The sequence below is a fragment of the Mastomys coucha genome, unplaced genomic scaffold (assembly GCF_008632895.1).
Source record: "Mastomys coucha isolate ucsf_1 unplaced genomic scaffold, UCSF_Mcou_1 pScaffold1, whole genome shotgun sequence".
Lineage (NCBI taxonomy): Eukaryota > Metazoa > Chordata > Mammalia > Rodentia > Muridae > Mastomys > Mastomys coucha.
Window position 1 is genome coordinate 81,686,055 of NW_022196891.1, and position 11,057 is coordinate 81,697,111.

The 11,057-nt window shown below is 46.8% G+C and overlaps 1 long non-coding RNA gene across 1 annotated transcript; it reads right to left on the reverse strand.

The window, feature by feature from the left end:
• Nucleotides 1-1,687: 1,687 nt before the first annotated feature.
• On the reverse strand, nucleotides 1,688-3,633 carry LOC116071681. The gene is made up of 2 exons (XR_004111075.1): nucleotides 3,464-3,633; nucleotides 1,688-2,949 (listed from the first exon to the last, which is right to left on the reverse strand). It is a non-coding gene; the product is annotated as an uncharacterized LOC116071681 (long non-coding RNA).
• Between the last annotated feature and the right edge of the window lie 7,424 nt (nucleotides 3,634-11,057).

The window sequence follows — 11,057 nt, forward strand, 5'->3', positions numbered from 1 at the left end:
AAAGAACTCTATGTCCCCAAATCTAGAGATCCACTATCTTCCAGAGAAGAAGGGTCTAGTCTGAATTTGTAGGAGGTGTCACCAACAGGAGCACAGACTCAACAGTCCCACCAGTGGACTTCAAAATCAAGCTTGTTTTGAATAGCAATAGTTGGTTCCTTAAATGCAATAATCTTGTCCATTATGCATTGCTCAGGTACACACCTTTACCCCCCCCCCAACCCGTTTTGACCAAAGCAGCCCGTTTCTGCAAGGAGATGTCCCAAAACTGTTAAATCATGTATGCCTAGCATATCATTGTTGGATCTATGGTTTCTGACACGTATACATCTATAGGTAGTAGCTGGCTTCCACAAGTGAATTTGGCTAAGGCTGCTCTCCATGACAGAGCTCAGTCCTCTGGAGTCTCTCATCGTTTGCCTCCATCCTTTGCCACCTCCAGGCCCCATTCCAGATATTGCCTTCAAAACTAGGCCATGGCCATGTGAGTCTGCCCATAGGCTCTGCTGTATAGCCCACTTATAATTCCTCCCGTTCCTATGAGCATGGGTCTAACCAAACCTGATCCCCACTCTATCAATTCAACCTGATTCATTTGTCAACAAGATGGCTGGTTTCCAGTGTCTGGATAAGCAGGGAAACATTTCATGAAGTCATTTGACACTGTCCTTTGAAGGGTGAATGGCAGCGCTATGAATATCTCTGACGAACATTTGAAGGCAGCCTGGCTGCTCTGAAATCGTCCCTCCATGAGACGGCTCAGGTAAACCCAGCTGGCTCCCACTGTAGGGACTCCTACCATTTCAAGCCATCCATCAGCTATCCCATCTGCCCCAGTTCATGGTGTTCTGTGTGTCTGTGGTTCTGTTGTGTCTGCCTGCCTCCTTCAAGAGTTCCTGGCCTCTGCGGGACTTAATCCAGGCCTGTCATCCTTCCCAATGATGGAGCTGGGACAGCTGTTGCCTCTTCCTCGATGGTAGGGTGGCTGCCAGGATGCCAGAGGGGCCCACCATCTTAATTTCCATGCTTCAGGAGAAATCTGCATGCGCATGATACTTCTCTGAAACTGTAGGAGAGGGCTATGCCCCTCTGCCTTTCACACCAAATTGATTTAATGTCTTTCTAAAAAGCTCTGAGCTCATCTCCAGGCCTGCTCAACTTCAAACGGGGCCAGCGCTCTCATTAACCTAATTGCCTGGCTTTAAGTAACTTGCTTAAATTACCAATTAATGGATGACAATCTGGGTCCAAACAAGACATTTTTAAAGCTTTCCCACTTAAAAAATAAAATCACTTTCAACCATGACAGATGAGTCTCCCTTTAGAGGATTATTACAATAATTAGAGTCGCTATGCCCTAACCCTGAGGCATTTCTAGAACAGAGGTAAAAGTGACAAATTCCTGCAGTCGGTGGGATCCTTCTCCCGTGAAGGCATTTTTGAAAGGTACACCATTCAACCAAGCCACACTGAATTATAAACGTGGTTAAGTGTCAGTTCTGTGGAACATTTGTCCTTGGAGAGAAAATGTCCCTCAGGGGAAAAAAAAATACTATCCGAAGCCCCTGTTGGCTACATTAAAACTAATAAAACTCCTGATGATAAATTCCTCAGCAATGAGGCGGCCCCGCTGCGCTGCGTCTGCAGTCTTTAGTCACAGGGACAGGAGGCAGGCACAGAGGTTGAATTATTGGCTAGACTCATTTTATTGGTTTGGGTTCGGGCGGGGTGGGAGCAGCGGTTATACGGGAGATTCTTTTCATGTTTCACTTCCCACCTCCCTCCAGAAGCAGCTGGTTTTGTCTTCAGTTTCAAATGTCAATAAAATAATATGTCGGAGCCATCATTAGAAGGCAAGCATTGGACATGGATATTTCCCAAAACACCTGAGGTCAATCTCAGCCGTTTTGCTGGAAAAGGCACTCGGGACTCAACTAAAGAGCAAGCTGGGGGAGGAATGGAGAGCTGCGGGGGCCTGGCTGATAGGTGGCCCTGGGGATGAAGGAAGAGGGTTACCTGATGACAGCGGCAGAAAGGGAGAAACACTGAGGCATTGTGGGTAGGCTCACTCACCTACCGAGCCTGATGTCTGTGTTTTGTTGATAGAAGAGAGGTTTTAACTGTCACTATGGGGATGACAGCTAGGTTCTGCAAGGTATGGAAATTCCAATGCAGTTCAAGAACAGCATGGGGCTGGGGCCCCTGAAGAGCACATAGCAGGGAGGTGTGTGAAATAACCTTGAACTGGAACCTTCTCAGGAGACAAGCGCTGGTGCTGATCTCAGAATGCTGATTGCAGCATCTCTTAGGGGCCACCCCCTCTTTACTCCCCTCAAGTCAGCCAGAAAGATCTTCTCCACTCCAGGCTGGGCACTGAGGACAATAAAGAGAAATCCAAAGCCTGCACTGCAAAGGGTTGCCAGCGACCGTCCGATCTCCTTTCAACTGGAACCGAAGCATGAAAGCCCCGCGTGAGGGTAGCACAGGACCCGCCCGTAAGAAGCACCGTTCACCTCAAGGGCTGCAGTCATATCCAGATTCTAGTGGTAGTTGGTAATGACGGCCACACCCACTCTCTGCCTTCGCTACTTGTTGGTACCCAGAAGAATGACTTCAATGAACCTCAGCCTCATCCACAGTTCTCAAGGTTCTCCAACCAGACACTGGAGCAAGAGATGAGGATATTTCTCCATCTTCCACCTGCATCATGACAGCTTCTGTGCCCTCTGCTCCTAATGGTAGGCTACTGAAATCCAATACCTTGAACTGGAAACTGAGTGACGGTTCCCATAGATAAGCAGTGTGTGGTCCTCATTTGCTCTCTGTTGCTGTGGTAAACATTGACCAAAAACAACTTGAGGAGGAAAAGAGTTTGCTTGGCTTTCAGATGACAGTTCATCTTCAAGGAAGGCCAGATCAGAAACTGAAGCAAGAACCTAGAGGCAGGAACTGAAGCAGAGACCATGGAAGAATGCTGCCCACTGGTCTTCCCTCTGGCCTGTCTGGCTATCTTCTTTAAAGAACTCAAGCCTCACTGCACAGGGAAGCCACTGCTCACCGTGTGCTGGGCCCTCCCACACCAATTAGGAATCAAGAAAACGCTCCACAGGCTTGCCCACGGGCGGAGCTGATGGAGGCAGTGTCTCAGGTGAGACACCCTCTTCTAAAGTATTTCTAATGTGTATCAAGTTGACAGAACTAATTAGCACATTCCTATTCCCAGTATTACTAATGTTGTGGGGGTTACCTCATATGGAAAAGGAGATGGCAGATATAATCAATTTAAAGACCCTGAAATGGGAACTGATCCTGGAGTCTGTGTGTTGGTGCTAAAAATGAAACTACAGATTGATCATAGAAGGTGAGGAGCTGGGGAGATAGTGAGTGAGTGAGATTCTTTCTGGGCAAGTCTAAAGACCTAAGTCTCAGAATCTATGTTAAAGCCAAGGGTGCTAGCACGTACCTGTATGCCAGCACTGGGGAAGCATAGGCTGCATCCTTGAGGCTTGTTGACTGGCCTGCCTGTCCTCATTGGTGAATCCCCAGCCAATGAGAGACCTTGTCTCAATAGTAGGAGGGCTGGAAATACAGCTCAGTGGATAAGAAAACTTGTTATGCAAACGTAAGTGTCCCAAGTATCCACATTAAAAAAATAATAGTAGAGCCGAGTGGTGGTGGTCCACGCCTTTAATCCCAGCACTTGGGAGGCAGAGGCAGGCAGATTTCTGAGTTCGAGGCCAGCCTGGTCTACAGAGTGAGTTCCAGGACAGCCAGGGCTATACAGAGAAACCCTGTTTCGAAAAACCAAAAATAAATAAATAAAAATAAATAAATAAATAGTAAAAAAAAATAGTAGTAACCATGGAGATGTGAAGCATGGAGACAGGAGGAGCCCTGCAGCTTACTGGCTGCTGGTGCAGCTCTGGGCTCAGTTGAGGCAGCCTGTCTCAAGAGAATAATGCAGAGAGAGATAAGATAAGATGGCACACCCAAAGTCTTTCTCTAACATCTACAAGCAAACACAAGTGCGCACACACACACACACACACACACACCATGCACACATACCACATACATACCAAAAATTAATAATAAATGATAATGTAAGATGAATACTCCTAAAGCTCACACCTAAGGTTCACCTCTGGCCTCCACATACACATGTATACATGTACGTACATACACACACACACACACACACACACACATATGAGGAAGGCAGAAGGAGGTTTACCTTCCTCTGCAGAGCAGAAGTCCATGTCACCAGAGAAACCAAGACTGGGGTGACAAGGACATAAGCCAAGGGATGCCAGCAGCAACCTGAAGCTCCAATAAAGCGCATTTCTCCCCTTGGGACCTCCAGAAGGATCTCTCTCTGTCAACACCATGTCTTTGCCCTGAGACACTCATTTCAGACGTCTGGCATCCAGAATGTTGAGCCAATACAGAGAGGATGTTTGAAGTCACTAGGTTGATGTTAAATCGGGACAGCAACTTAAGGAACAAGCTGATCCCCCTCCTCAGCCTGCTTAGACTCGTGGAAACATCTCTGGGTGGCTTCCACACTTCTGGAAACAGTCCTCGGAATGGTTTCTTCAGAGTGACCCACAGAATGTGTCCCCTTTACGTCCTGCCAGAATTCCTTCTATTATATTCTACTTTGTTTGCAAAAAAAAAAAAAAAAAAAAAAAAGTGATATAATACTTACATAGTACAATAAAATTTGTCCAGTGAGTAAAAGAAAATGGGAGGTTGAGCCTGGTAGTGCGAGCTACTAATCCCAGCCTTTGGGGAGATGGATTAAAAAACATTTGGAGTTCAAGGTCAGCCCTGGCTACAAAGTGAGTTCCAGGCCAGCCTGAGCTGCATGAGCCTCTGTCTCACAAAAATAGAAAGAGAGAGAGGGAGGAGAAGAAGGAAGGAAGGAAAGAAACAGGAGAAAGAAGGGACTGGAGAGATCGCTCTGTGGTTTAAAAGCATACAAGTCTCCTGCCGTGGACCTATGCTCAGTTCTCAGCACCCACATCACACAGCTCACAACCTGCCGGAACTCCAGTTCCAGGTGACTGGGTGCCCTCTTCCGGCTTCAGTGGGACCTACACAAGGACACAAAGACATGTGATTTAAAAGAAAACAAAAGAGAAGTGGAAGCCAGAAAGGAGGAAAAGGATGGAGAGAGGGAAAAAGGGAAGGAGATTTCAGAGAATGCACAGTCAAAATTGACATCAGTACGCAAAATCCATACCCTACCTCTGGAGTGCTGTAATAAATTATTTAAATCCCAGCTGGGGTTTCTACCCCGACTTGGTTATTGAGTTCCTGAATGACAGACACACTCACAGCCTTTATAGTTACAAGGAGTGTTAAGCTGCACAAGAGCTGGACGGATGGCTACCTCGCTTCCAAGCTGTTCGAATCTACCTTCCTAACGACGACCCGAGTTAATACTTTCTATTCACTATGTTCCATCTGCGCTGCTCTTAGCTCCAATTGGGCAGCCCTCGTGGCCATGCTCTCTTGACCCTCTCCTTCCCCCTCTCCTGTGAGTTCTCCTCTCCCACAAGCCTGAGAAACCTAAGCCCCACCTATGTCTCTTCTGCACAGCTATTGGCATCTTTATCCACCAATCAGAATTAACTTGGGGGCGGGGTCAGAGGAGCTATGTGCATACTCCAGGTCTTGGGGGCCCACACTTAGTATTACAACAGACAGTAAAAGACAAAACCTCAACTCCGGACTTATACAGGGAATTACCCAGCAGATGGGATTCTTATGTTCTCCAACAACCACGGCAAAGTATGTTAGCGTGTCGGTTACTTTCCTGTTGTGGTGATAACACACGATGATCAGGAAGCGGAAAGCTAAGAGGAATCAGAGGAATCGTCTCTTTAACTTCAAAGAGCAGAGAGAGTGAACTGAGGCCATGATCCCCCGACGCCCACCTTCAGTGACGTGCTTCCTCCTACATGGCTGCACCACACAGCACATGGAACCACCTAAGCCTGCGGGGACGTTTCTCACTCACCACCACCACTACTCACTATTTCCTAAACCAGTCTGATAATAATAACAACCTCTTGGCTACTCAGTTAACCATCCGCCTATCCAGCCCCTACCTCATCCAAGATCTGTAGAAGCAGACTCTAACAGGGAAATAGTTAAATCTGGATCCTAACAAATCCCCAAGAGGAACGTGACTCTCGAGAAGGTCAGAGTTCATGGTGTAAAGAGCAGGCATCGGCTCAAGACTGGAATGACGTCATCAACTGCGCGCCAGTCCAGATGGGCTCCACAGTTGTCAACACTCCCCATTCGGCGGACAGCTTCTTGGTAAATTGTCAGGGAAAATAAGAAAACACACCCATGCCCTAATTGAAGATGGGCACAGTAATGGATTCCTGAATTTCATCTTCTGTTTCCCTTTTCCTCTTCCCAAATTCCCTCAGGGTTCTTTTCGGGAATCTCCACGGACAGGGACAAAGGAACAACTTGCTTCAGCTGATATCGAAGCAAGGAGGGGTCTGTGGCTTTCAGCCATATAATCCACCTTCTTCCCAGGAACTCCAGTAAAGAGACTATTTATCCTTTACCTGATGTAGTGCACAAAAGAGCAGAGGCTTGGTAGCAGAATGAGTCAGATTTAGTGTAGAGAGATACAGAGAGAAGCATGGATTACGATCCTCTCAGAAAGAACCCTGAATGAAGGAAGCTTCCGGCACCACCATCAGCCTTCAGTCCTGTGATTTAATAGCTTTCCTTTAAGGCCTATACCATCTCAAGTCACACCTAAAGGCAGTACTGTATTCATCTAATATTTTTATTCAAATTTTAATCATGTGTTTGGGGGGGTGGGGTTTGTGCACAGCTGTGTGGTGCCTTTAGAAGCTGCAAGAGGGTGTAAAAGCCCTTTGAGCAGGAGTCATAGGCAGCTGTGGACTACACAAGGACTCACCTCACTAGCCACCATTGCCTCCCTAGACCCAGGATTAGTGTCACCAAGGAAGCCACCCAGTCATCTCCAATGAGAGGGTATGTGTAGCGCTGCAGGGAAGGGGTGATGCCTGATGACATCATCACCTTTCTGGCTGTGCTTTCCCAACTACTCCAGCTGCTCTAAGAGAATGACTTTGATTCTTAAGTAGGATGGTTAGCTCTTAAGAAGAGATTTCTGGCCTGGCAGTGGTGGCACATGCCTTCAATCCCAGCACTTGGGAGGCAGAGGCAGGTGGATTTCTGAGTTCCAGGTCAGCCTGGTCTACAGAGTGAGCTCCAGGACAGAGCTACACAGAGAAACTCTGTCTTGAAAAACTGAAGAAGAAGAAGAAGAAGAAGAAGAAGAAGAAGAAGAAGAAGAAGAAGAAGAAGAAGAAGAAGAAGAAGAAGAAGAAGAAGAAAGATTTCTGATTCAAAGCTTGGGGTTTGATTCCCATTGATATAAAAATATTAATTGTGGGGAGGATTTTGCCTTGTTTTTTCATTCCTTGACAATTTTACTCATGTGGCTTCTGAATTTGGGGCATTTTCCACCCCCATTACCCTCACCTCTCCCTCTCCCCCCTCTCCTCCTGTCCCTTTTTTCCTGCCTCTCTACCCACTTTCTCTCAAGCCCTTCTTCTCAAAAGCTCCCTCTATTTTGATGCCCGCCCCCACCCCCGCATTGAGTTTAACTGTGACATGGTTTCTCTTGGTGACATGGGTATGAACGAGTAACTCATATCCATTGGGGCAACATACCAGTGGCTGTGTTACTGAGTGGAACCACCTCCCCTCCCCCAGCAGCCATTAGCCATCCACAGCCCCTCTGTAAGGGGTGGGGTCTCAGGAGCCTCCCGTGGCAAGATTTTTAATAGTAGAGAGTTCCAGCTTTGCCAAATAAAAATGTCCTGAATATTGTTATACGATAATGTGGCTCCCTTAACAGTACTAAATTAAATACTTACACCTTACCGTCACCCTTTGCATATGTGGGAACAGCTATCATGAATACAGGAGTGGTTTCAAAGAACTGATTACCTTTTAAACAAAGGTATGGTTACTGTTTAACTTATTATGTAATGAGTTCTTCACAGTAACCTGGACGGAGCAGTATTCTTACTACTATTCCTACTTCAGCATTTTTTCAGAGTATTTTTTTAATTACGTGTATATGTCTGTGTATGAGTGCAGTGCCCTCAGGGGCCAGAAGAGAATGTTGGATCCCTGGAGCTGGAATTACAGGTCATCGTAAACTGTCTAACATGGGGGAACTAAACTTGGGTCCTTCCTCAGAGTGAAAGGTAAGTACTTCTAACCAGGAGCTCTTTCTCCAGTCCCTATTGTGCTTGTTTTTTATGAAGAGAACCAAAGCTTAGCTGTCCCCAACTGACAGCACATGCAGAGGGAAAATTAGTTCTCTCCAATGGCATCTCACGGGTATGCACTACTCTGAGCAGTAGATGGCTAATCCAAAACATGAACCCAATGCTATTTTGGGAGGTTTTATTGTTTGTTTGTTTGTTTTTGTTGGGTTTTTGGTTTTTTTTTTTTTTTTTTTTTGGTTGTTGCTATTTTTTCTCATAATGCTTTGTCAGCCTTCTTAAAAAAAATCTTACTGGTCTTTTGAAGACAGACAGACAGATAGGCAGACAGACAGATAGATGATAAGTAAAGAGATCTATGTATTTTCAGATTGGGGGTGGTTCAGACTTATGCTTGTCTGGGCGTGTGTCTCTGAGTGTGTTTGTGCCTCTCATTCTTTTTCTTCAGTTTTGTTTTTTGTGTGTGTGGGGGGGAGGATTCTTCATTTTATCCTACTCTGGTTTGTTTAGATTTCTCCCCTTGTTTATTTTCTAAAAAGGGGATTGAGAGAGAAGGTCATGGAGTTGGATTAGCAGGGTGGTGGGGGGATCTGGGAGCAGAAGCTGTGATCGGAATATATGAAAAAGATTTATTTTCAATTTTAATTTTTTAAAAACAAAACAACAACAGTGAACTGAAGCTTAGAGTTCAAAGTTACAAAAACTGTCCAGGATTGCAAAGACACACATAGCAGCCCACACAGCCTCCTGTGTGCTGAAAGGTGGCCCCCCAAGTGAGCCTCAGACTTCCTAGCAGGCTTTCTTTATAACCTACAGTATGATTCGCTTCTCTGAAACAGAGTCTCTGGAAGCCCACACTAGCCTCCTGCTAACAATGTGGCCCAGCCCAGCCCTCAGATTCCTGCACCTTTTGCCTCTGCCTCCAAGATTACACCCAGCGTTTGTCTGAGTGACAGTATCTACATTAGCCTGGAGCAGTAAAACTCTGTGTGTGATGGCAAGCCTGCGCCTCTCCCATCTGATAGCGTGGGCTATGGAGCAATTCAAATGTGGCCACTACAGCCCCACAATATCTGTTTTTCATTCCATGATAAAGTAAATGTGGACAGTCCTGCAGAGACTGCAACATGGAAACATTTTTTTTGAAAGGCATTTTTACCAAAGTAAAAAAAAAAAAAAAAAAAAAACCTGAAATGTTTGTAAAGCATTACAAACGCACACATTATGATGTCACCATTACAATGTGGCCCCTGGGAGAGTTGTGGGAAAGGCAATAACCTTTTATTGTGAAAATAGTTTTGACCTCAGGGATCCTCAGGAAGGACCCTTCAGGGGCCAGGGACCACACTAGGAGTCTTAGGGCCCTGGCTGGGCTTATCTCCTATGGACTCTGGAGGAGTCTGTCACCTCCCCGTAGGGTACACTTCCTTCCACTTTTGCCACACTTCTCTGGTTCTCCAGTGGCAGGCGCTTGGCATGCCTAGACACAGAGAGGCCAATGGTCACTCCCGATCCTTGCAGCTTGCTAGCTGGAGGGACAGCGGTGACAGGGGCTGGGCTGGCTGGGGGGACTCATACCGCTGGAGTCCCAAGTTCCTGAGGTGGGAGATCAAACTAAGAAATAGAAAGAAACGCCCGGGATTCACATTCAAACTGGGGACGAAATGGAGGGGAGGTCTCTCCAAAGAGTCCATCTTTGCCCCTCTCCTTCCCGCAGAGAGGAAAGGGGAGGCCAGGAGTGGGGGTTTCACGGGGTCTTCTGGGGCAACTCCATCAAAAAAAATTATTTTCCCACAGACGAAGACAAGAATATCGTAATGGCTTCCCCCTGATTGGGGGATAAATCTATTAATTTATGGCCCAGCTGAACAGTTGTGTCAACTCCACCCACTCTGAGAAAGGCTTCCAAATCCCACCTTTGGTTGGGATTTCCTAGTTCCTAATTTTCTTTCCTCCTCTATTCCCCACCGTTCCTCCATACTTCACACTGCTCCCCTAACACCTGCCCCAAATAAATCGCCAACAACTCCCCCAGTTGCACCCCAGTACCCTAGGAAAATTCTCCAGGAAGGCGACTCCCTACCTGACCCTACAAAATAAAGACACTAAGAAATCAAGTCGCGGGCAAAGCCCTGGGTTCCAACGCGGAACACTGCATACATAAAACAACTGGCGCTTGCCTGAAATCCCAGCACTGGAGTAGTGGAGGCAGGAGGATTAAAAGTCAAATCTTGGCTTCGTAGCAAGTTCGAGGCCAGCCTGAGTTAGGTGACGAAAATTAAATGACATCCCAGAAAAGACAGAAAATTCCCGTATGGTTGGGGTGGGGGTGGGGAGGCTGTGCGGCCAGGAGCATCCTGAGCGCTTGCTTCAAACAAGCAGGGTTCCTGTAGTTCGATTGGGCGCAAGGACCTGACCCCAACAGTAAATCAAAGCGGAGCCAAAAGCTGGTGTCAGGCAGACTCAATTAGCATGCCCCCGGGGTAATTGCTAACCGGCTCCGCTTTATCTACTGGACCACCTGCGTTGGCTGACCCTCTAAGCTCTGAGCTCCCTGAGCAAGGGCTAGGGAGCTGGATGTTCCCTGAGCTGGGCTGCTTAAGAGGTTAAAGCGACCCTAGCTAGCCCTCCTGTGATTCGGTTCTTTGTCGACTAAGGAGTCTTAGTAAGACTTGGGGAAAGTAGTTGTTACTGTAGAAGACTTAGGCAACCTGGGCTGTGGGAACACACACACATACACACGCGCGCACACACACACAC